Source organism: Camponotus floridanus, unplaced genomic scaffold (genome assembly GCF_003227725.1).
Source record: "Camponotus floridanus strain SB8 unplaced genomic scaffold, Cflo_v7.5 scaffold7, whole genome shotgun sequence".
Lineage (NCBI taxonomy): Eukaryota > Metazoa > Arthropoda > Insecta > Hymenoptera > Formicidae > Camponotus > Camponotus floridanus.
This window is the reverse complement of record NW_020229838.1, coordinates 116,039-140,654: the sequence shown is the minus strand read 5'-3', so window position 1 is coordinate 140,654 and position 24,616 is coordinate 116,039. Positions and strand designations below refer to the sequence as shown.

The window sequence follows — 24,616 nt, the reverse complement described above, 5'->3', positions numbered from 1 at the left end:
AAAAAGGGCAATGTCTTATTTACTTTAAGCCGGATATATTTGCGTTATGAGGCATCACCAATCTCAGATGCATTATCGGCACTTTAAACATTCGCGATTATTCTGTTTGGACTAAAATAAAGAACCAAGTTCGCGTTAAGCAATCGATTCACGCTCGACTCATTTCGTTTCAGGATATAATGTGTGATTCTCCCATTCACGGCATAAATTATGATGAAATTTAACACAATGATAATTTTTGACAAAACAATAGCGAATCAGGAGAAAAATTTCTTTTCAAAGTAAATTTTAAGACAAGATGATCGAAATATGAGAAATATAAATAACGAAAAATTTAATTGCGGCGAAAGTTTTTCAGCACTCTTGTTAATGATGTACTTCTCATGATATAATTATATTCTAGATAATGATTCTTTAGATGAAAATTTTTTCAACTCTTCGCCAATATTGTTTTTTCCTTTACTGCTATTTTGTTTTTTCGAGGCGAAAAAATTCGTGCTTAGAAAATAAAAAATAAAAATAATAAATAATCATTATTATTTTTCAGATATAATAATAATTCATGGTTTCTTATATAAACATTTATTTTTTAGATTAATATTTAGAGAGGACAATAAATCTTTTTCTCCCTTATATTTCATAGAAATGACAGTTGCGTGAGTAACGAGTTAGCGTTGTCGCTGACGTTATTATTCCAAAATAATCTCCTCGTTTTGTGAAAATTTCCTGCATTTTAACGCATATAAAGATAATAAAAATTAAAGCGACGAAAAAATATATTTTTTACATAACGCATTTTTATTATACGAGTATTCAGTTCATTCCTGCCACGTTGTTTCGACGTCGCTGCACGACGTGACTCGCGCAAAATATGAAAAATTGTTGGCACATTCATTCTAAATCTCAGTCAGACTTTATACATAAGTTCCGTTTTTTCTTTCTATCATCTCTCTTCCTTTCTCTCGCATTCGAAAATTTACGATCGACAATACGTCGAGTCTTATCAATAGATAAGCGAATTAATGATCGCTATGTCGATTACATCTTCTATGCACAAAGGTTTGCAAAGCAAAATAAATCATATGATAGTTTTTGACATATGATTTTTGACATATGGCAGACGTTCTTCTAAGGTAAAATAACTTACATTTTGCTTTGCAAAATCTCTAATCTACATTGCTAGCTCTATCCGCTGACTGAAACAACAAACAACTGAAACAACATTCAATTGACAACGAGAATTAGCGGGACGAGACAAAGAGGAAGGCAATATCAATCGACTAAAGGCGTAAAATTAAAAGTAAATAAACTATAAAAAATATAACAATTCTGTGGCAAATATTCATTTTTATTTTTTTCATTTTTAAATATTCATTCTTTTTCTCGCATAAAGCATGTTTATTTTATTTAGCCACTTCAGTGGCTCGCGCGTGCAATTCCCTTTCCGTAGCATTTAGTCGAAAGGACTACAATTTCGAAGCATAAGGCGGTCAAAACCACAAGCCACAAGTGCATGGCTTACCGACGGTCACGGGAGATTGAGTGGATTCCCGGCTTTTAAACGGCGATATTAGTTAAGTTTTGAAGTCTAGAATCGGCGCTCGCTATTCCGAGCTGAACAGCGACGACTGTGCGAGTCTCGTCGAGGGAGAAAGTGAGCGCTTTAATGCACACCATTTATATTCGGTCGCAAAATGGACCGTCGCGACATCACCGCCACATCACTTGTCGCGCGCATCCGCGTTTCCGCAATCTCCCCGTCTACCTTCGAAGCGGAGCTGGTGCGGAATCGCGCGGAACGCGAAAGAAAAAAGCCTGACAATTTTCGCGTTACGCACAACGGCGATGATTCATCATGATTGTGATGCGGTCGCGTTGTCATCTCGTAAAACGCAACGATGACTAACGCGAAACTATTGCGATGTTTTACGATTCGATAAGACGTCTATTTCCAAACATTCTCGAACAGTTGCGTAATGATTAATTCTCTCTGCGCAATAATTCCCTTCTCTCTCGTAATGCATCTGTAAGTTTTCAGAGTCCCAAACGCATGGCACGTCGCGAAATTTTTGAGGAAGGGGGAGGAAAGATTGTTTCATAAAAATCTTCAAAGAGATAAAGACTCCTCTTTGTCGAAAGGTAATCTCGTCTACGGAGGATTAATACGACGATGTTGTCGGGTTGCGATTACACAAGACACTTAAACTTCGATGCGAAAAGCAGTCGAGGGACAGTGCCCCTTAGTTTCAAGATAGAAACCAGAGAGAGAGAAAGAGAGAGAAAGAGAGAGAGAGAGAGAGAGAGAGAGAGAGAGAGAGAGAGAGAGAGAGAGATGAATCCAGCAATGGAATTCAAGCCATTACGAACAACTGGGACCCTTGCGTTTGACAGTGACGCGTAATTATGAAGCATCGTCTAAACAACTCGAGCGCAACTTGTCACCGAACGAAATTAATTACTTTGCCCCCCCCCCGTCTCTCTCTCTCTCTCTCTCTCTCTCTCTCTCTCTCTCTCTCTCTTTCTTGTTCTTTCAGTAGTAAGACATTGCAGATTTATGCGAGTAAAGTTACCGTTTTGCAACAGACATCTGTTGCTAATCCAAACAGCACGATGCATTCCATTCCTAATCGCGGATGAGAGTAATGACAAAAAGGGAAAGCAAGATTGTGCGATTTGCGGGACGAATCGATTAAAGTCGCGCTCGAATCCGCCGAAAATTCGCGGAGCGAGTTATTTGCGACTTCTGAGCCGTTTTATTTTATTATCGGTACGTATCTGCAAATAAATTCTACGAGTCCCCCAGGAAGAATCGAGCTTCACGTAGAAGGAGAATTAAACTGCATGCGCAGTTAATTCGCCACGATATATCGAGAGGAAAAGGAAAGTACGTGCGGAAAGTGCGAATTACCCGAAAATTCAAACGTGATCTAGATTCTTAATATGTAGATAAAATCGATCCGCTATGCTTCAAGCATTTTATTAGCTCTAGTAATAGCTACTAGTGCTCTATTCCCATTATTTACATGTAAATAAAAAGTAGAATGGATCGTAAAGCCATATGTAATGACAGTAATCAGTGCAAATTAGACATGCTAGGAAATAATGTAATAACGTATAATAACGTTTTTTGTTAATCTCATGGTTGGCTGCTAAAAAGTATTTCACGCTTTGACTTTTTTCACAGAGACGTATGAACGATATCTTTTTTAAAGAAAAGGAAACGAAGGAAGTCAACGATCGATATTGTAAAGCGAAACATTAAATTCATGGAAAAACACGTACTCTATAAAAAAAACTGATCTACTAGAGAAAATGAGGTTGAGCAAAACGAATGCGATTTCCATTTCAATATCATGTAAATGTCAGTGCAATAGTATTTTGATTACAATATATATCTATCTCAAGTCACAAGCTTAAAATCAATCTGTGAAGATAGGTACCTCAGAAGGCATTGATTATTGAATCGACTTTATCGCGATATTATCATTGGATATTAAATTGTTTGCTTTCAATTTTATTTGAGATTCGATAACATGACACTTAATATAATCCATTTTTAGCGAGCAAATCAAATAAATCTTTAAATCCTGGAGAAACGATATTTACTCAACACTTGGAGACACGATATTTACTCAACACTTTACAAAGATTTTAAAGAAACAAGATGTTATTATATAAACAGATAGAAAAAATTATTAATAATTTCATAATGAGCACAAAATTAATTTAATAAATTTAATGTATCACTTAAATCAATGATATATACCTCTCTCTTTTTTTATTCTTTATCAAGATGCCCGATCATATCAGCTATATCTTGAAATTATAGCAGCGTCTGGCCATGATCGAGGTTACCGAATGAGTTCATCGTTGCGTAACTCCCCTTTAGGCACGTGTGTGACTCAGAAGGCACTGATTATAGCCTGACACGAAGCCATGAACTGCGTACGTGCCGAACGGGAACAATACATACTCGGCAGAAACAACAAAAAATTCGCGTATTTTTGTTTTTCCAGCAAAACTCGCCGGAGAAATATTTCAGCTCTCTTCAAGCAACTTATTCAGTTCTATCATAACTAGAATCTGGATTATAATTTGTTTCAATATTTATATACAATATATATCTATTATTCTAAATTCCGCGGATATCAAATATTTAATAATATATTCAAATTAAATTAAATTCAAATATTTAAACGAAAAGAGAAAATAATAAAACAATTATATCTATAAATTATATTCAACAATATTTCTTTTTTAATTTATGAAGTAATCATCTTATTGTCAGATGATATTGAAAGACACTTAAGAGCAGCTCGAATTCTCCTGTAAATTCCCGCAACATCGGCATGAATGTGTTCTATTGTGCGTGGGTGCGAGTAAACAGCAAGAAAGTCCAACCTTGATGAGAGGACACATGCGATCCTGTATTTAGATACCGATAGGCACTTTTCGTTTTTCCAGAATGAAAAAGAGTTTTCTGAGTATACTATATTTGATGAACATAATTCAGAAACGTGCTTCCTATAATTGATCCCTCGTGTGGCCAATTATAAGAGAGAGGGAGAGAAAGAGAAAAATCTCATTTAATAGGCGTAAAACAAAAACGAGAAACTGATTCTACGCGTCTCTCCTTCTCGTCTCTTCTCACGAATCTTCTCACAATTATTAGATTCGCGTGACCCGAGATCATCTCGCGAGTCGTTAACGGAGAAAGCAGCGACGAAACGCGCGCGACAAGCTCTTGCAGAACACACGATAGACATTTGTCAGAACTTTGTTCGTCGGAACGATCTCTCGAGCCGCATCGCGAGAAAATAAACTTCCTATAGTGAATTTATAACACGGATCCTTGGATATGTCGAAGCGCGCACCCTTCCTGTCATAAATCCTATGCTCCGATCTTGTCTTTCATAAATTCATGGATACGCACGGAGAACAAATTTTTATGCGGATGCTCCTTCTTTTATGTGTCAAAAAAGTCTTCAGACGTCTCTTCGTGTATGCATATGTTCTTTTTTTGAAGAAATATGCGTGTGCAACATGTTCGAGCTTATCAACGCGAAATGAAAGGAGAAAGTAAGAATTGGCTCGCATAAAAATTTAATATCGTGCCTCGACGAGATGTGGATTCCGGTGCAGTGTGATTATGCGAATTTCACTTTGAAATAAGATTGATAAAAATAGCGAGACAAATAAGTTAATCAACATTAGTCAACGACTATCGTTCGCTCGGTCGCAGTCCAGTACATCCTGTGACAACCTACGCTCGCACATTCGTGGAATCATATTAAATGTTGGACGTCAATGGCCTTTGAAATGGAAAAAGTTGTAACACATGAATCTCGCGATGAGGATATGCGCGTATTTAAAGAGAATATAATTTAGTAATAAATAATTTAGTAATAATTTAGTAATAATATTACATTATATTATATATTTCCATTTAAGTTTACATCATATCAGAAGAAGTTTCTCATAATGATTCGCATCGTTGCTTTTATCACAGAAAATTATTTTTCGTAGCACCATACTAGCTTTTAAAAATGTCTCTACTTATTCATATGCAACCACAAATGGTTACACTTTATGGCAACACTTTACGCAAATGTTTATGATGATCTTAAAAAGCCAACGCGAGTGCACGTAACAATGCAATTATCTTCGAAGAACAAACAACGGTAGTTTTTATTACAGCGAAATTTCGAACACATAGCTCGGTTTCGATTGTATGCAAATCGCCGGGTGACGTTGTTAAAGTCAGAATCGTTCGCGTCTGTCGGCGTTATCGATTTTAATGGATGTTTTAATCATTGAAAATGTCGACGACCTCGCAGAAGCAAGAAAATGTAATTCCATAATAGCCATCGAGACTTTAGATCGCGAATAAAGCGCGTTAATTCCAGATAGGATTCGCCTACGAATCGATATCTTTATAATATCATTCGACTTTATAATTATAATTGCAGATAAATCTCCATCTGTTGTCTCGAGGGGACAAAATTGGAAATTTCAGAACAGGAAAATATCTCGAAAAATTGAAAATTTACGAAATACATGTACCTGCATGCGTATCGAAAAATGTCGGTCGTGGCTTATCGTGGAGCGTAATTTATCGCACCTCGGAGAAAAACACCTCGTGCGAGGTATGTTTTTAAAGCTCTAGATACGATAAATTGAGGGCGCTAAGCGTGATTCGCTTCGTTACGGCATAAATGGTTTGCCATGTATATCGCGTTAAGATATTATATCAAGATTCATGCAACTCGCATTTTACAGGCACGTGAAATTCAATCTTATAGATATAGGCGAGCGACGTTACACCGGCGAAACTCTCATTATAACGTCTTAAATGCGTTAAGTGCCGTGAATCTAACTTAACATTATATCAGAACTTTCGTTGCGCTCGCATGTACCTCATTAAGCTCTCATTAATGCCGAGATATTTTTCAAGTGCTCGGTAAATCCGCTTGACGTCACGTTTATTCACGATAATACGAGAAGGAATATTTATACATAATTAATGAAGAAATGAAGTAAATTCTACCAGTTGAATGATAAATTATTACATAAGAGAATACCACGTGTATAAAAGACAATGCTTAATTGTGATTGTATTAGACGTCAATGATCAGAACTGTGCAGGGCAACATGTTCCTAGTTGGAAAATTAATTTAAAAAAGGAGAAATAAAGGATTTTATGAAACACGAAAATGTCTCATCAAAGACATTTTCGATATAAAATGCTACACAAAATATTTTTGCACTTTGACTTCGACATCTCATCTCGATCAACAAACTTCTTCTGAGTCAGCCTGTATTTACAGCACGACCTAACTCAATGTCGTGTTTCTTGAGCAGAGATGAAAGTCTCCGCGGCACGAGACTAACCGAATATTTCCGCGTCTAAGTGAACTTTAGCGAGGATTTTTCTGGTTGTCTTTAGAGAGTCTGGTAATACGCGCGGAAGGAGCGCGGGGGGATGTCGTATAAAGAACGCATAGCAGGCTTTCTGCGGCGTAATGAAACGCTTAACGAGCTGTGGGAGTAACTCAAATTCCCTCGGTAAAAACTGAATAGAACTACCGTACGTAAATCCCCGCGACTCCTTGTACTTCTTCAGCGGCGTGTGACGCACGAAGAACGAGCGGAATTTGCCCACGCCGTAATTCACGATGGGAATAGAGAAACGGTAACGCGTTAAAGTAGGAGGCAAAAGAATAATTCTAAATACCGCTTATCTTGACATACTTTAAGCATCTTATTAAAAAATAAACGCTATCTCTCTGTCTCTCTTTCGGAAAATATTGACAGATGTTATCTTGACATCTTAAATACGAGAATCTTTTGGATATTAACTGTGGAATACTCAAGTACACGTTCTAAACTAAGAAAATGAAAATTCTTCATTTTTTTCTATAATTTGTGCGGAATCATCCATGCATATAGCTTGAAGATATTTCAATACTATTTCTATTGAATTTATATAAAATTGCTCGTATTTCACAAGTGACATGCGTTTCGTTGGTAACCACTGCGTTCGATGCGTACGCGAAGTGCAGATGGTATCAAACTAGCGCGGATTCATTCGTTCTAGATTCTTTGCGAGTGAACGCGCGATGCAAAAAGTAAATTCTCCTTCCCTCGTCTCACTTATTGTGCTATAAATTGCCACAACTGCGCGAGACAGCGGTGAAGGAAGAGATCCATTATATTTGCCTCCTTTTAATCCTAGCTAATAGTCTATTTTAATGCTCATTTGGCTTTATTTGCAACCTTCTACGTGAATTAATTAACTGCCGTACGTCGCGACGTATTTCCATGACTTATTGTTATCTTTTCTTATAATTCAGCCTCGAATTCCTGGACTATGATTTTCCATTTATTTGATGCCAAAACAATTCTTCCTCCCGACATTTTGCCATGCTCTTCTCCGTTTCTGCAACATCTTGTAGCGTTGCCCTCCGCCATTGCCCGATGACTTTTCAAATTTGCCGGAAGCGGAATAAAAACAATAATGGAATACCGTCGGAGACGAAAAGAGAGGAATATCGTCAGCCAGGAGATTCACCGCTTACTAACGGTATTCGAACAATGCAACGAGCTCTTAGCTGTTGACAACATGCGGCCAGTCCGCAAAGTAACGCGATATTAGTTACGTCATAATTGTTTCTTGCACGCGCGGGGTTCGACGAACCCGCGTATCCCATTTTCGAAAACATCGCGAAGACCTCTTCCAGTTTTATATTTAATATCGCGTTTATTATTTTCATCTTTCCATCTTCCCTTTCCGGAACGAACGATTTTGACGGCTGCGTTTTTTTTTTTTTTTCGAGCGTTCGATGTAGCGGCGGCGCGGAATAAAAACTCTCCGCCACCTCTTTTCTATGCCGACGCGCCGCGATCAATAACGATTAAATGCTCGTCCCCGGAAGTTATAGGGCGTAATCGGAATTTATGCCCGTGTTCTTGCATAATGCAAAATTGTGAGCCCGCCGCCACTCAGAGAGGCCAGTTCAAGGAGCAATACTAGTTCATGTGTAATTTTTCAATGGCTATCTTAATTTATTGCGTTGATTCTTATATGCGCAGATGATTAATTCCTGTAACGCATGTTTCTTTCAAGATAAAACAATTCCAGGAGAAACAAGTTTAAAAAATCGTAGAAAATAAAAACGAGTGCTTTAAAATCATTTTTTTTCAAAAACATCAATTTAATGCACTTTATTTAAATAAAAATGTAAAGTTTTTGTCAATATGAAAAATTAGGACATTTAGTTCTCTTACAATAGACAGTTCTATTGAATCGCATAGTATAGGATAAATAGACTTGTAGGGGAAAGAAGAATTTTGTATTTTGAGAGATGGATCTTAAACAATTTTTTTGAAAAAAATAATAAATTAAAATTTACTGAAGTTGACGAACGGAAAATTATCATTCAAAATATATAAGTAGAGAGAGAGAAACCGTAAATATTTGTTTCCGTAACGATATTGCGGCTGGATAGCATAAGCATCGAAAGTCATTAACCTGTGAAGGGGTACGTAAGAAGATTTGCGACAGAAGACGCCTTGTCAGCAAGATCCTGTACCTCATTCGTCGAGAATGCCTTTCTGATTCGAAACAAAGTGGATCAAGTAAAGCTAAGCCGTTGAATCGAATCGCGCTATGCAGAAATGTCACGAGCGATTTTCTCTGCACACGTACATGAGATTATCTTGGCGAATGATAGGACATAGAGACAACCGATGTTTTATTAATATTGATCTTTATCGCTTCTCGATAATCAGAAATAATCGACTAAAATATAAATGATTGCTTCGTATACGTTCTTTTTAATAATATCAACTTGTTTTAATTTCAAATCGTATTTCTGAAAAATAATATGTTCGTAAAATTGCGATAAATAGATTCGTTCAAATAACTCTCTACAATTATTTCTTGTTCAGAACAAAACAAACATGTTTATTTGAAAATGAGGAATAGCAATGAATTATTTATATACTTTTTTTTGTAAAATAGATTACCCAATAATTTCGATATTTTTCGCGATAAACGATATAGCGTTCGCAATTTTCATCCAACAGGGACCAAACGTGCTTTATCAAACTCGATGACTCGGTATTTGCGTTAAAATATATGTAGATATAGATGAAGAAGAATGCGAAGAAGATACGAAGATACGCGACAACCGCAGTATATATAAAGCTGTAACAAGGATAATCTTCCCTCTTGTCGTCCTCTTCAAAAGATACATAACAGCAGAAATTCTTTAGCATACGTTGAATGATGCTGAAGCTTCTGTACTCGAGCACCTGCGCTCGAATACTTTGGTGATTTCTCAAGCGCATTGAACGACTCTGTGTTTTCTATATGAAAGTATACGAGATAAGGGGAATATGACAAATCGATACATGTATCCAAAAAGTCGAAAAAAGATTTTAAGGATATTTTTCACTCTTATTCATTTAATTTTATGAGCAACGAATTACATTTAAAAGTTTTTTGTATAAAATTAATGATTTGTTTGATTTTTCCTTTTATCGATCATTTTTTTTATTACTAAATTAATCAAACAAAATTCAATAAAATTGCATTGTCATATCTATGACAAGTGTCAAAAATTTACAAAAGTTAAAATATTGTTGATATAATATCTCACAAAAGATTTTCTATATATAGGCTAACTTATAATTTCGAGATAGAAGTTTATTCGACAGGCTATATCGACTTTTAGAACTTGTATAACAAAAAATTCTATAATAAAACAAACAGCGAAAGTCGAGCTTTATAGTTGAAGCTTTTGGCATTTCAATCAATGCTGATCGTTTGTGTCGAATCCGAATTTTTGCGTAAAAAAAAGTTTTTTATACATAAACTGCGTGCATGTAAAACATCAGCGAATATGTGTATATAGATTTTTTGCCCGCAGATCAAAATGACATTTACATTTTCTGGATTCGCTTCTAGAAAGTTATTATAATTCTTATTTAATTTAAAAAAAAACAAATTTATAGATTACAACGTGAATGTAACGTATTTTTTCAACATCGATCAAACTTTCTAAAATAAACAGTTTTGTTGAGTCTCTATCCTTTATAAAGTTATATTTAAAAAATAACGATACATAATGTTCTGTTTCTATTTATTATAAATAAATAAAAAAAAACTTTTTAAGTATCTATCAAACGATAAAAATCAAAAAGTTAAATGATGATTTTTCCAAAATAAATAACATTAAAAGCTAAAAGAAAAGAGGGATGAAAATAAATATGTAAAAAAATAAAATCACAATCTTTATTAAAATTGTTGTCAACAAAACTTTGATTTTGTTGAAAATTTAATTAGAAAATATTGTTGAAAACACTTGGAACACTCTGTATATTAACATATACTCATGAAATATTATGCATCACGATGACCGTATAATTCATTTATGATATTACGAGATTATAATTTTCTCAGCTAATCTAAATTTCTACTCGTTTCGACGTGCGGCTTTTACGTTCACTTAAAAGGGAAATATCGTTATAGGAATTTCGTTACATCTACGTGTCGCTCGACTGCCTATGTTGTTAAAACTCTGCCTTCCCGTTATGTATATAATATACACGCAAAACGCATTGCCTACATTCTGGAAATTTCAAGCCGCAGTTAAATCGACCCTGCTTGAAACGAGCATGATTTAATTACGCGAATGCGACAATTACTTAAATCACCGTATATCAAATTATATAAAGCGAATATAACCCCCGACAAAAGAATTAATTGTGCATTTTATATCAAATATTAATTATATGCCACAAGAAGTAAATTCTAAATAATATCGTGAGAAATTTTTATTTCAACAATGAATAAATAATAAATATTATTTCAGTCACATTTCAAATATTAAAAAGAAAGATACAACTTTGGAAATTATTTCTCCTTATTGTGCGTAATAAAAACTCATGTTATCGTACTTTGCGTTGTTATTTTTACGACGACTCGCGAGAACATCAAAGTAGATATAAAATTTATGATTGCTTAACATCAAGGTAAGATCTTAAAGTAGAGAATAAAATTGTGGAGGGTAAAAACGTTGAATTTTATAGTGAAATAGTTATTTACTGCGGAAAACAATCAAATTACAACTTTCTTAATGAATATTTTCTACGTTGCCATAATAGCAAATGAGAAATCATCAGAAAGATACATAGATACTATAAAAATATGCATTTAATAAGGAAATGGAATTTATTCGAAATTATTTTTAAGCCGATTTTTAGCGTTGCATCTTGTCGCACAAATTTGCAACTCGGCAGTAAAGTCTTTTGTTAGAACTGACATATATCTCACTGATGAATACCCCACGTTGAGGCAGGGCCACCATTTGTAAGCTGTTAGCGAGCTCTGTTAGGGATCACGATGACACGAGTCAAGACCATTTCGATCTTCGAGGTCATAGGTTGCGCGGGACTCAGAGTCGAGAGCGAGCTAAGGAAGGACTATGTATGCGACAGCGAGATTGTATGCAGATGTTTACAATCAGAACTAGACGCTATCAAAGTTAGAAAACGAGTTTCCCGTTCTCACTGTGACTTAATGGCGCGTTAAACGATTGCAGTTAACGGCTGTATGCATTGTGTAAAACGGATTGTGCTATTCCCGTCCTTAGAAGAGAAGTCAATCAGCATAATGTATAAATTAAAAAATATACAAATTATATTGTTAAGGAAAAATTCTTGTTGATAACTTTGCTAACGATTACTATTTTATCAAAAAAAAATACAATAAATAAAAATGCAATATATTTTTTAGATTAATTCCAATGCAAAGATGAACAAAATTGTATATTAAGAATATATTTATATATTTTATATAAGATCATATAAAATAAATATAAAATAAAAAATAAGTACAAAATATTTATGTAAACTATTTCTTCTAATTGACTTATAAATAGTTAATATAAAACATATCAATTAATTTGCATGTTAATTAAATCCCTCTATTTAAAATATTTAATTTTACGAATCATTTCTTAATTTAATTGATTTTACGATACTAATAAATTAAATAACTCTATACTTCATAAATTAAATAACTCTCTTGCACATATTTTAAATATTATATTTCTTGTTTAAAAATTTTTATATAATATAATATTTTAATATAATATTTTAAATATTATATTTCTTGCTTAAAAATTTTTAAGCAATCAACTAAAATTATTACTTCTCATTGCATAAGCAGTAAAATATTTAAAATTACTACCATTTCCACAAATTTGTATTTATTCTCTTTTTCTTACGATTTTTATTTTTTACAATCGTTTTTATTCATCAAATCTTTTTTTTAAATTTCGTTAAATAAATGATACTTTTAATATAAAGATATATACTTTTTATATATTGATTTTTTGATTATTTTTATTATGTAACATTCGAAATATTGGAAAAATAAACTAATGAATAACAAATAATATTTAAAATATATATAATAAATGTATGTTCAAATGTCATTTTAAATAGACAAAGAATTTCCGATAATTCTCTTAAAATTATTATTTTAATTCGTTATTTTAGTTATTTCGTTTCAAATAACATTTTCTATGCGTTTACATTTATCATCTTTGTGAAAAATAAATACTTTCAGATGATATTTTATTTAAATAATTATTTTCTATAGTCTGTATTTTTAAAATATGCATGTCATTCTTTTGTTTTAAAGAACTTTAATCAATATTAAAACAATGTATTCAATTTATAATTTAGAAAAATAATAAATTGCATTCTAGATACATGCTTAAATCTATATTGAATATTCCTTGTAGTATAAGTATAATAAAACTAAGTTTTTAATAACTAATTTTTATTACGAAACTAAAGGCGATATAAATTGAAACATCGTAGAAATATCTTTATAAGTTTGATGCCGATATAAAGCTTCTCGCGTCGTTCATTCCACGTCGATATCATCGTACTGATCACGGGATTTTATGGAAGAAATATCACGAAACATGGGAATTTACGAGCAGCTGGTTATCATTTCTAGTGGCCGCAAGGGCAAGGTCTTCAGGGTCAACGGGTTCGTGAGCCTGGTGCGATGTCTAGAGAAACGCGCGGAAAATTCTTACGCGTTAACCAGGTCTTTGTCGTGTACCCGAGGACACGAGGGAAACGAGACGAAGAATGGAACGATAAAGATCTCATCCTTTGTGCGCGCGCGAATAATGCAGCATGCATCACGACCAGAGAACAGGATCATTCATCACTGTCAAACTAATATTATCCTCAATTATTGATTCCGGGAAAAAATATTTTATCAAATATATTCATTCGACATCGAATCGCTATTTGAAAAATTATTTACGTTTCTTTGCGAATTACTTGAGATTTTACGTCCACGTTAATTGATGATGATTAATGCGAACAAATTCGTAGCTCTCTTCCGGAAGTGCAGATCCTACGAAAAGCGTCGTTCGCGTTATTTTGCTCGTGATACGTCAGCAGGTCGCCTTGAAGACGCGTAGCCTTGGATATCGACCGACCGACCCGGCTCGACTCGACTCAACCTTCGCCATTCGACGGTGTGTTCGCCCCGACTGTTAGTTCTCGCTCTTTCTCTTTTCCTCTCCTACTCTCCACCCCTCCGCGTTCCGCGACGAGACACGGCCTCAGCCCTAAAGACGGCATAGGCCGTGCAAACGCCTACGCCGACTGCTTTAGGAGACCCTGCGGCTGTATCCCACGAGTTGCGAACGCGGCGAGAGCTCGGCGAAACTCGAGGGGTGTCTAGTAACTACCCTCCTTCCGTCTCGATCCTCCCCGTGTCCTCGGGCGGAGCGCTGCTAATTCCGTCCGGAGAGAGGGGAGGAGAACGGATTAAAATCACGATGAATTATTTTTAACTAAACCCCAACGCGACGACGCTTCCATTTCAAATATATGCTCCGTATCCTGGTAAATAACATTAATCTTGATTGTAGGTATAGCGCGTTATTATCCCTATCCTGTCTTCTCCATGTGTTTGTCACAGGGTGCGACCCCCTACTAATTCCGTTGGGACGAATTAGACGCACGCGATGAATTGCTCATTTGACTTTGTCAGGTGACTGAGGCAATTTTTTTCACGCCTCGCTCTCTTTCTCCCTCTTATCACGTAATAGTCGCTTGCGCCAGAATTTGAAAGCTAATCAAAAGCATGAACGTGTTTTAACGAATGCGGCGCAGCTAAATATTTATCGTGATCGACGCGCGAAAATGGCGGGTGACGGGTGATCCCTCTCGTCGTTACAGCTGCCATTCTTTTGGTACGCATCCCGGTATCTGCTTCCTCGCAAACTCCTAGAGTGGCATTTCTTCCCCCTTCAGTCGCGAGTCGGAGTTTTACAGTTCTTTGTCACGGGTTTCCTACTCGCCATCTATATCCTTCCAACGAGAATTCGACGTTGTCTTTGCTATCGGAATCCATCGCATCGCGTCGCGTCAGATTATAAAAAAAAAAAGCATTTGTGAAAAGTCGCACGTCTCTGAACCCATTAACGCTAGACAAACACAGATCAAACAAGTAAAGTGTCAAGTAAAGGGTAATCATGCGGATTATCCGGGAGAGAAAAGCGACTGCATCTCATTTCGTCGAACTTGCTTAAATTTTGTGCATAATAAAAATTTAATTAAATAATTTTAAAAAATATTTTTTTTTTATATTCATTGATTTGATTTTGAGGGAATAATTTCTAATATAAAGATTTGAGAATATTGTGCAAAAATCGAAAGCGGAAATTTATCTATCGTACGTTGATCCGTCTATTAAAAGATGACGAAGCAAAACGCATATAGCGCATATACGCTGTACAAAATTTTACAGAAGCATTCAAGGGAAATATATTACGCTTGTATGTGTCGAGACGAAATGCAGCCTCAGGATTTCTACGACTGTCTATATTTTTGTACCGTGCGACGGGGGCGTCGCCGTATTACTCAAAGAGAATGCACGACGCGTAAATATACGCAAAAACAGATGCGAAAGAGAAATGACGGCAGAGATAAGGGTGTGAGAAATATTCCGCGTACACAATAGTCTACGAAAAAACGTTCTCTATCGAAGAAATAATACGTACATAATCTCGATTCTCGTCGAGGAAAACTTGTAAACGAGATGTCTACTGATTACTTAAAAACTCGCACTACATGTACACAAATTAAAGAAGAATAATAACGATAATTGTGAGGATTGTGAGAGGTAATTTTATCATATATTTTAAAAGTATTTTAAAAGAATCTCTATAATCTTACAATTAGTTACACTAAGCTCCTCCCAAACTAATCAAGGGGATCGATGCACCGTTTTAAAATGTCATAAATTTAAATCACGGACAGACACATATCAAGTTCGACAATTAAGTTGCCAATAAATTCGGCGTGGTATTTGCGACAATAGTTAAATGGTTAACCGCCTGCACTCAATTAAAGTGCCATCCTTGTCGCGCGTTGCCAAGTATTTTTACACTATATAATGATTCTGAATTCAATTACTCCGATCGTACCAATTTAAGGCAATCAGAAGTTCGTGGATGTTTTCAATTGTTGTGACAGTGCAGTGATATTGTGTGTATACCCAATTGAAATAAACAAATCTCCAAAGATTATTACATCAACTGTGGATAATGATATTTCTGAAATTATCCGATTTCCTAAAATTGAAAGATATTTATTACATAAATCGCTTTTTGGAAACGCTAATATATATTTGTGCTTATTGTATTACTTTATTCGATGTAATCAAGATAGTTTTTAATTCGACGTTCCTGTAACTGACAACTTTTTTAGCGAAACGAGAAAATTGCTCATGTATTCCTTCCAATCTTTGTTCTCGTCCAATGGTTCTTTTAAAGTTTCCCGTTCGTTTAATCGCGATAAATTTTCTCGTCGCGACGCCTTTCCGCCATCAGTTCCGAAAAACCGGAAGCGACGACAATCAGAACTTCAAATCGAGAAGTATATCATTCCTTCCAGTCACAACTTTTATAAGAATCTCAAATTTTCCTATTTATATACTTTGATCAGTGATCAGTGATCGCAATTTAGGGAACAGAATCGTGCTCGTCTTGAGATTTTTATCAATAGTATCCGCGTAAACTCACTTTATTCTTATCTATTCACTAGGGCGCTTTATTTATTACCCGTTATCCAAGGTTCAATTACAAGCAAAATGGACGACGATCAATTCGGGTTGACGAGATCGAAGCAGGGAAGTGTTGCCTTTACGAATTCAATGTCTCATTTATTTATAAGAGCGAGTCTTTTCGCCTCTCGTCACTCTCATCAGCAAAAGTCCGTCAGATCGAAGTTCCTAATGGCAAGCGATTTCAGCTTATTGCCAGCGTCGTTCGTCTTGTTCCGGATTTGATTGCCAAAGTTACAGTGACGTACTTAATTCCGTTTATCGTGAAAATCCGCTCGTTTCTCCGGAAGTTTTTTTCTTAATGGCACGCGCTTCATTCTGAGGATGCTTTAAAGAAAAAGACACAAACAGAAAAGGAAGAACCGTTCGACCTTTCGATAAAAGTCATCATTTCCTTGAAGAAAAAAAATAATAAAACAGTACAAGAGAGCATTGTGTCAAGATTTAATTAAAAATGTCCTTCGCTCATCTTTAGATATTTAATTAAAAATTTTACTCGAAGAGAATCTTGCTCACTCTCTCTCTCTCTCTCTCTCTCTCTCTCTCTCTCTTTCTCTCTGCGACGATTAATCTAAAAATATAACTAAAATTATGTGTATATTTATTTTGTATGTGTATATTTATTTTGTATGTGTATATATATTTAATTTTTCTACTTTATTTCATAAAGTCTAGTCTAAATATTTTGTTAGATAATTTTTCTACAATCTCTTTTTCTACAAATCTCTTTTTCAATTTTTAGTGTTTATTCTGTTCTATTATTCTTCTATTTTCAGTGCTAAAAGATATAATACCGTCAAAGCATGGTTGATATCTCTCAATAGTATGACATGGTATCCCATGTTCAATATCCAATATCCTATTATGCGTACGACACACGAGATCCACGTGCGCGACAATATAAGCATACACATACGTATATTTGCATTCATTAGTCGCGGACGACCATTTATTTCTTTTTCAGATGAATGTTAAGGTGAGCATCGATTTGTAATTTTTTTTAGTACAAAAGAAATTAGAGCGTCGTAATTTAATCGATACATATGTGGTATATTTTTTTCTTTTACGTAACGTTATTCCCAAGCTTATTTACACAATCCCGACACTTTCCCGTTTCGGGGTTTACGATAAAATTTCCCATGCCGGTCCTTTTCCCACCAGAGATATAATCTTGGACCGTTTCCACGCCGCATCACGACGGATGGTAATCATACGCGTCATTAGGCGATCTGATGCTAATAGTCGATTTCAGATCCCGATGGGATTCATGATTGAGCCAGAATATCGGTACTGTAACTTGGCCGCTTTGCGAAATCAAAAGCGAGCGATTTGAGCCAATTTTGCCCATTTGCATGTTAAATCGGACATATCTTTTTTTCGGATCTTTCAATCTTATTATAAATTTGGATTACACCGATTATTTACTATTTGAAACTGATAAAACAAACAAGTAGCATAAGGGAAATATAACGATGATTAAATGGAAAGCATAACAATCTGTTTATCATTACTAAATTAATAAGCAAGCACTATTATTTGCCGATTAAATCATCATTATATTTGTAAATTTTATTTATTGACGGCAAATAATTGATACGTATGTGTAAGTAAAAAACATTCTACCTAGATTTATTTCAATCATCGCGAAAAATCAGGTTAATTCCTGAGCGAATATCTGCGCTAAACAAAAAATCAAAATTATCATCTCTGCGATCCTTCATCGCGTTTTCTAATTCGACCGAACGCACAAGAGAGCGTTAATTAATTCCGAATCAAATCGGTAAAGTAAATTGGATTTACGCAAGGGGAATCGAATAACATGCAATTGGGTCAGCCGATAAAAGAGAGAGAGAGAGAGAGAGAGACAAGAGAGAGATTGGCGTGCGCGATTCGCTTTTGCGAAGGGCAGGATTTCTGTCTTCGAGGTGTCGGGGCAAAACGGGCCCCGTATTCATTATCGGGCCGTTGTCGATTGTCGCCGTCGTCGCGAGGGCTCGTTTGCATACTATCGCCTCTGGAATTGAATTATTGTCGATTTAGACATATTCGTGTCGAGTGGTCGGTCGCGCGACTCGAGTCTTCCCCGGATTGATAACGCGAAAGGGGTTTGACGTCCTTTCAACCGGGGGGATTTACAATGCACGCGAGAAGCGGGAAGGGAGAGAAGGGTTCGCCGATTGCAGCGGGCACCGATATGCCTCCTTTGTGGACGATAATGTCTAATATAGGCGCGCTGAATGTCGTCGACGCGACAAAGCGTCGTCTGTCGTCTGCTCCGATATACTTTCGACGAATCTATAATATATTCCATATGGAGATAGGAAAGTGCGTATCTGCGATGTATTTCCGCCGGTCTGCACATCGATTCATAACAACCGTTCTCCGTGAATACAAATATTACATGAATGTATGCAAGATAGATTCATAAAGAGCATTTCACTTTCAAAGATTACATGTCTTGAATATCTACGAGAGGAAAAAAATAAGGAAGAGATAAAATAATCTAAAGTTGCGAAAAAAACTGATAAAACCTTCAGAGTTATAATGTAATCGACTTACAGATTTTTTGTAGAAATTTTGCATTTTATGTGTATTTGACAATAAAACAAAATATATAGTATCTTTCAAAATGATTAGTATTTTTTTTAAAGTACTATTGTTATTTTTATGAGAACATTTTCTTTGTTTTTTTAATTTTTCTATTTTTTTTTAATTTTGAAATATATTTTAAAAATCTTTCATGAAATATGTATTGCTTAGAATTTATATTCGAGGATACTGAACTGTAAAATCCACGAAGAAAAAGGATTAAAAAATCTGCACTTTCCCATCGTTGTACCATTGCCAGAATAAGAGTCTGATAGCAAACATATTTCTCACGTTAAGCAATAAACACACAGTCACAGGCTGTTTCGGAAAGAAGAAAAAAAATTGCGGCGCATCGGGTGATACTACCGCAATGTAATAAACAGGAGACGCTACGATCTAAGTGCCAGGATGTTAAGGCATCGCCGCTATCCTTATTTCGCGCCCCGTCTGACCCGAACTAATCAGTACAGCCAGCAATAATTACATTATATTAACAAAGTTACGTGCCAGACTAACTCTCGAGCCGACATCGATGCATGTAGACTTCGAGAGTCTGGCCTATCCATCCTCTCACATATTCGTCTATTTAAGGTGATAAACTCGTACGAGGCGAATATGAAATGTTAGATAGACAAGAGTGGGAGATGGAAGCCTATAACTCCGATCTTTGTTATCGAATCATAAAAACATAAAATCATATCATCATATCTATCTGCGGAAGAAAATTAGAAAACAAACATTTGATCTACTAAAGCAATAATATTACTATGGAAATGATCGAATAACAACGTTATCATTTAGATTAATCTAACCAATTCCGATATGGAGATAGACTGAATTAATTTTTCCCGAATTATCTCGTTTATATTATCCATAAACGAGTTTCCTTATAATATTTTCTACATAGCATATTTTCCCCTGCCCTTCTTCGAAGCCAACGACAGGACGCATTACACTAGAAATATGTCTGAGTCGGCTGGTAGATACATCGAGGGCACAATTCCAGACTGGTTGATCCGAGGATTAGACGACCTTGGTGGCTGGTCCATTGCCAAGCCGATCCGTGTAGTTCTTCCTTATCTAGATACCTTGGCAGATGACGTCAGTTCCGTTCAGATAGGCTGTGCGCTACTCTTCAGGATCGTAGAGCTGCCAGCCCTTTAATCCGTTGATTCTGAGATATACAGCCCTTTCTTTTTCTCCGAGAACGAGTCTCACCATCTATCTCGATAAAGATAGAAACACGATAGCTCCTCGATTGGAATTTTATCGACGAATATGTCTATCGGAATCTTTGCCCTGTCATATCCGGTACAACTTTTTATTTTATTATCGTAAAGCTTTTAATTATAACTAAAATTCTTGCAACGCTGCTTCATGTTAAAATATCAAGATTGTTCTTATTGAGAATTAATATATATGTAATATATTTTATTATAAATAACATTTTTTAAATATACGATTCTTTTGTTATAATTTATATCTTTCTTTTTTAATAGTAAATTTTTAAACTCTATGAGAGATAGATAAGATTCATCTGTCGGAAAAATGGATCGAAAAGGTTTTTTACCGTGGTTACTATTTCTCCTCGTAAAAACTTTAAATCATGATTTTTTTATAACATAATAAACACAAATTGATTGCATGCAGTTATACCATCCATTAGTGGTAAAATACACAATATAACCGATTTCCCTTTTGCATCAACTTGTAAAGATATGCGTTTGTTGCGAATATATGAATTGCGGATTTGAATCCAAACAGGATGTTAAAAAGATAAAACGATATGAGGTTTTTGAATAACAATGTTTACAAAAATTGCTACAATAAAAATATTATTTTATACTATCCGCGCGCGATTGCTACTATAATTAGTATAATTATAAATCATTTATAACATAATGTTATTATATATAAATTATTTATAACATATTGTTATTATATTCAAAAACTCTAAAGTGTGAACGCATCTAGAATACATGTCGCGTGTTGTTTAAAGTATCAAAGATTGTTATATTTGATAGAAATTATTAATGCTTTCTTCATAAAAAAAAAAACGCATTTCTTTAATGCAATGATAGCAATAGCTTTCTGGATACCATCTGAAAATTCCGTCGTCGAGAGTTATTCGTAACTTCTCATCATTGATGCAACGAACCACGGTTATCGGTCAAAAAACTTTAAGACGCGAAGAAACCGGCAAATCCAGATTATCGCTAGAACAAACGCTCGCATTAAACGGGATTAATTAAAAGTTCTCGCCCCCGCGCCTTAGACGTCCTTAGACGCGGAATAAATTTTTCATATCCCACGCGCGCGTGAAAGGAAGGAACGGTCGCATTCGAGGAAATCCCGCGAATTTTCCCGTGAATTTCATCGTGAAACGCTCGAACAGACCGTATTTTCCCCGAAGGCGGAGGCGGCGGCCATCGGCAGATGCCGGGAAAATTGGATGTACGAATCGCGGGGGGCCGCGAAATCGCCGGATAAATTGAGATTGACGGAAATGTCGAATATTTTCGATCTCAAACGCGCGAGCGCAATCGCCGGCGAAAGTGCTCTTATTTAATTTACAACCGGTGTCGGCGCCGACTATCCGCGCCCGAGATAGAGGGAGGTCTGGAAATAGCACGAAAAATTCGCTCCGCCTGATGATGATCGTCAACGTGAAAACAACTATAATCAATTCTTTTTATTTATCTTTCTAAATTTTTTATAATAGCGAATATTTAGGGGATTTATCTGAAATATAAATTGAGGACTATAAACTTATAATGCTAAAATGTGAAGTTGTATTTAATGTCATTGGTAAACAAGATTAGGAGACGACGATGGCAAACCGGTGATTGCACAACTATAATGCGTCTAATCGAAGCCTAAATAGAGCAGTGAGCAATAATTGGATATCTGGCTATCAAGTGTTCAAGTCAAGGGTATTTTCAAGTGGGAACATAACTAGAGCTCATTGATCAATCTCGAACTGCACATTCAAAGCTCATAAATGGATATAACAAGCATTCGTATTCATTGTATATTAGATTTATATTAGCTGTTGTAGTATCCCTTTGAAGCGATCAACTTGCTATGTTAATCAGCTATGAATTCTAGAACATCATTGTAACAAAACTTTTAAAAATTTTGTTAAAATTTCTTAAACATTTCTCAACAATCTCATGATGGAAAAAAAATAATATTTTACTACAAGCATCGAAATTCGTAAGATTCAAGAAAAATTTAAAATATTTATAAAGAAATTTTAAAAAATTTTGAAATATTTATTTACTTTTATTTTGCGAATTAAATTTTGCCAAATTATTGAGAGTGACGATATTTATCTAGATAACAAATTTGGTGCATTTTCGAAAAGAAAAATTTCAATCTCGCGAGATGAGATCCCCGCATCAATTCGCTTCTTGAAGCAGGAGACATGATATATATGTGTGATACATCAAAATTCTAGTATTCAAAGAAGATAGCACGATATATAAGATGTTTCAAAAATTGCGACTCCTCTCTAAAGCCTTTGAAAGTTTGCTTAATAGTTAATAGTAATTATATATTTAGCTGAATCTCTCGGCACAAAATTCTGCATTTTAAATTTAATATTTAATACCGCTGCACTTATAATTAATGCACTTTTACATAATAAATATATCGGTTATATATATTACTTTGTAAGATTGTATTGATAAGATTTGTTATCTAGATAACAAATTGTTCGAATAATTCCAAGTTTTATTACGTGTCGAAATTCGTACGATATTTTCTCTGCAATCTCTTCCTCGCGACATGCGGATATATCGCAATATCACAATAATGCGTCTACCTCGATAGCACTCGAATCAAAACGATCCTACGCTATATCTCCGAACACGCGGGACAAAGAGAATTCATTTTTATTTACTTCTCGCTATTGTAAATCTCTTTGTATCAGCTTAATATCGATCGAACTCTTTATGGTTAAAAAAAAATCCTTCTCTAACCACGAGTAATATTATTTTTTTCCGCATAAACTTGAGCCGCAAAGAAAAGTATAACTGAAAAAAGAAATTCGATTCTATTCGATTTATCGCGACGAAATATTTACGAAGCACTCAGAGCTTTGGTTACTTATCCCATTTCATTCTTTCCGCGAAATTAATAGCGATTATACGATTTATTTGAATATCGATAACGAATATTATCTCCGTGAAAGCTTCGAAATTGAATTCAACCCTGATCCAGATTACAGGTGAAGTTGGAACGCGATGTGCGTGCTGCAATAACTGCGCTTCTCGTTATATCATTCGATGCCGCGCACCTGTCGTTATCGCTTTCCCTTTGTTAAAGTCATCCCTCTCTAGGGTATTCGATGACCGGTCAAGTCAGGAGCTTTGAGAGAGCTTTAACGTAATGATCGATTGTGCACGGCCAGCTCGGAAGAAGCCGAACGTCCTCCTTGCTTCTGCTTCCACGCACCTTCGTCCTCGCTTACCCTTTGTAAGCTCTCCTCCACCCCTACCTTTGCTAGAACCACCGGAAGCGATCCCATCCTCGACGTACACCCGCCTATATTGCCTCTTGCCTCGTCGCATCCTCATTACGTTCGCCGCCGCTATCGTCTCCATCTCGTCGAATCGCCCTCTCATCCCACCTCCCAAAATGTTATTACGTCGCTCACGCACGAACTGCGCTCCGAAGTTACGCTTGGTGCCGCGCGCGAGTCCACCGCATTACTCCTTTTTTATCTCAAATCTCCCACCCATCGTTTAATCTCTCTCTCAATCGTTTCCATTTTTTTGCAAAATAAAATTTCCTCACGATATTGACTCACGAATATAGTAATAACAACTGCATTGTGTTTCCAACATTACCGATTTTTTTCTTTGCAATTAAATGTATATGTAATTTTCTCAATTCTCATAAATTCATTATTTTCCGAGATTATAAAGTAGAAAATAATTTAAACTTACCAATACGATTCATACACAGCAGCGGAATTACAGTACACAATGCTGATCTGTAAAATAAAAATATTTTAGATTATATGTTTTCCATGTATATATATACATATATATATACATATATATGTATATATATACATATATAAAAGGGATATGTATCTTATAAAACAAATTTACAAAAGAATTAATATTTAGAAAATTTACTAATTATTAATTGAACTATTTAAATATCAATATTAACTAATATTTAATTATATTATTCGCAAACACATTTTTTAAATCTATTTTTTAATATTTAATAAAATATATAATAATTATAAAAAAAACTTTTTTTTAAATTTTTATAAGATATGCCAAACAAAAATGTAATTCTTAAATTCAAAAATGTAATTCTATAAAATATTTTATGAATCTT

At 35.2% G+C, this 24,616-nt stretch overlaps 1 protein-coding gene across 2 annotated transcripts in view; it reads right to left on the bottom strand.

Annotated features, from left to right (window-relative positions):
• Positions 1-24,616, bottom strand: part of LOC105254782 — a 188,080-nt gene that overhangs the window by 145,757 nt on the left and 17,707 nt on the right. Inside the window, exon 2 of one of the 2 annotated variants that reach the window (XM_011263671.3) lies at positions 24,211-24,257. The exons of the other annotated variant lie outside the window; for it this stretch is intronic. The gene's annotated coding sequence lies outside the window, so the exon portion shown is untranslated. The remainder of the gene's footprint in view (positions 1-24,210; positions 24,258-24,616) is intronic. 2 annotated transcript variants of the gene reach the window in all.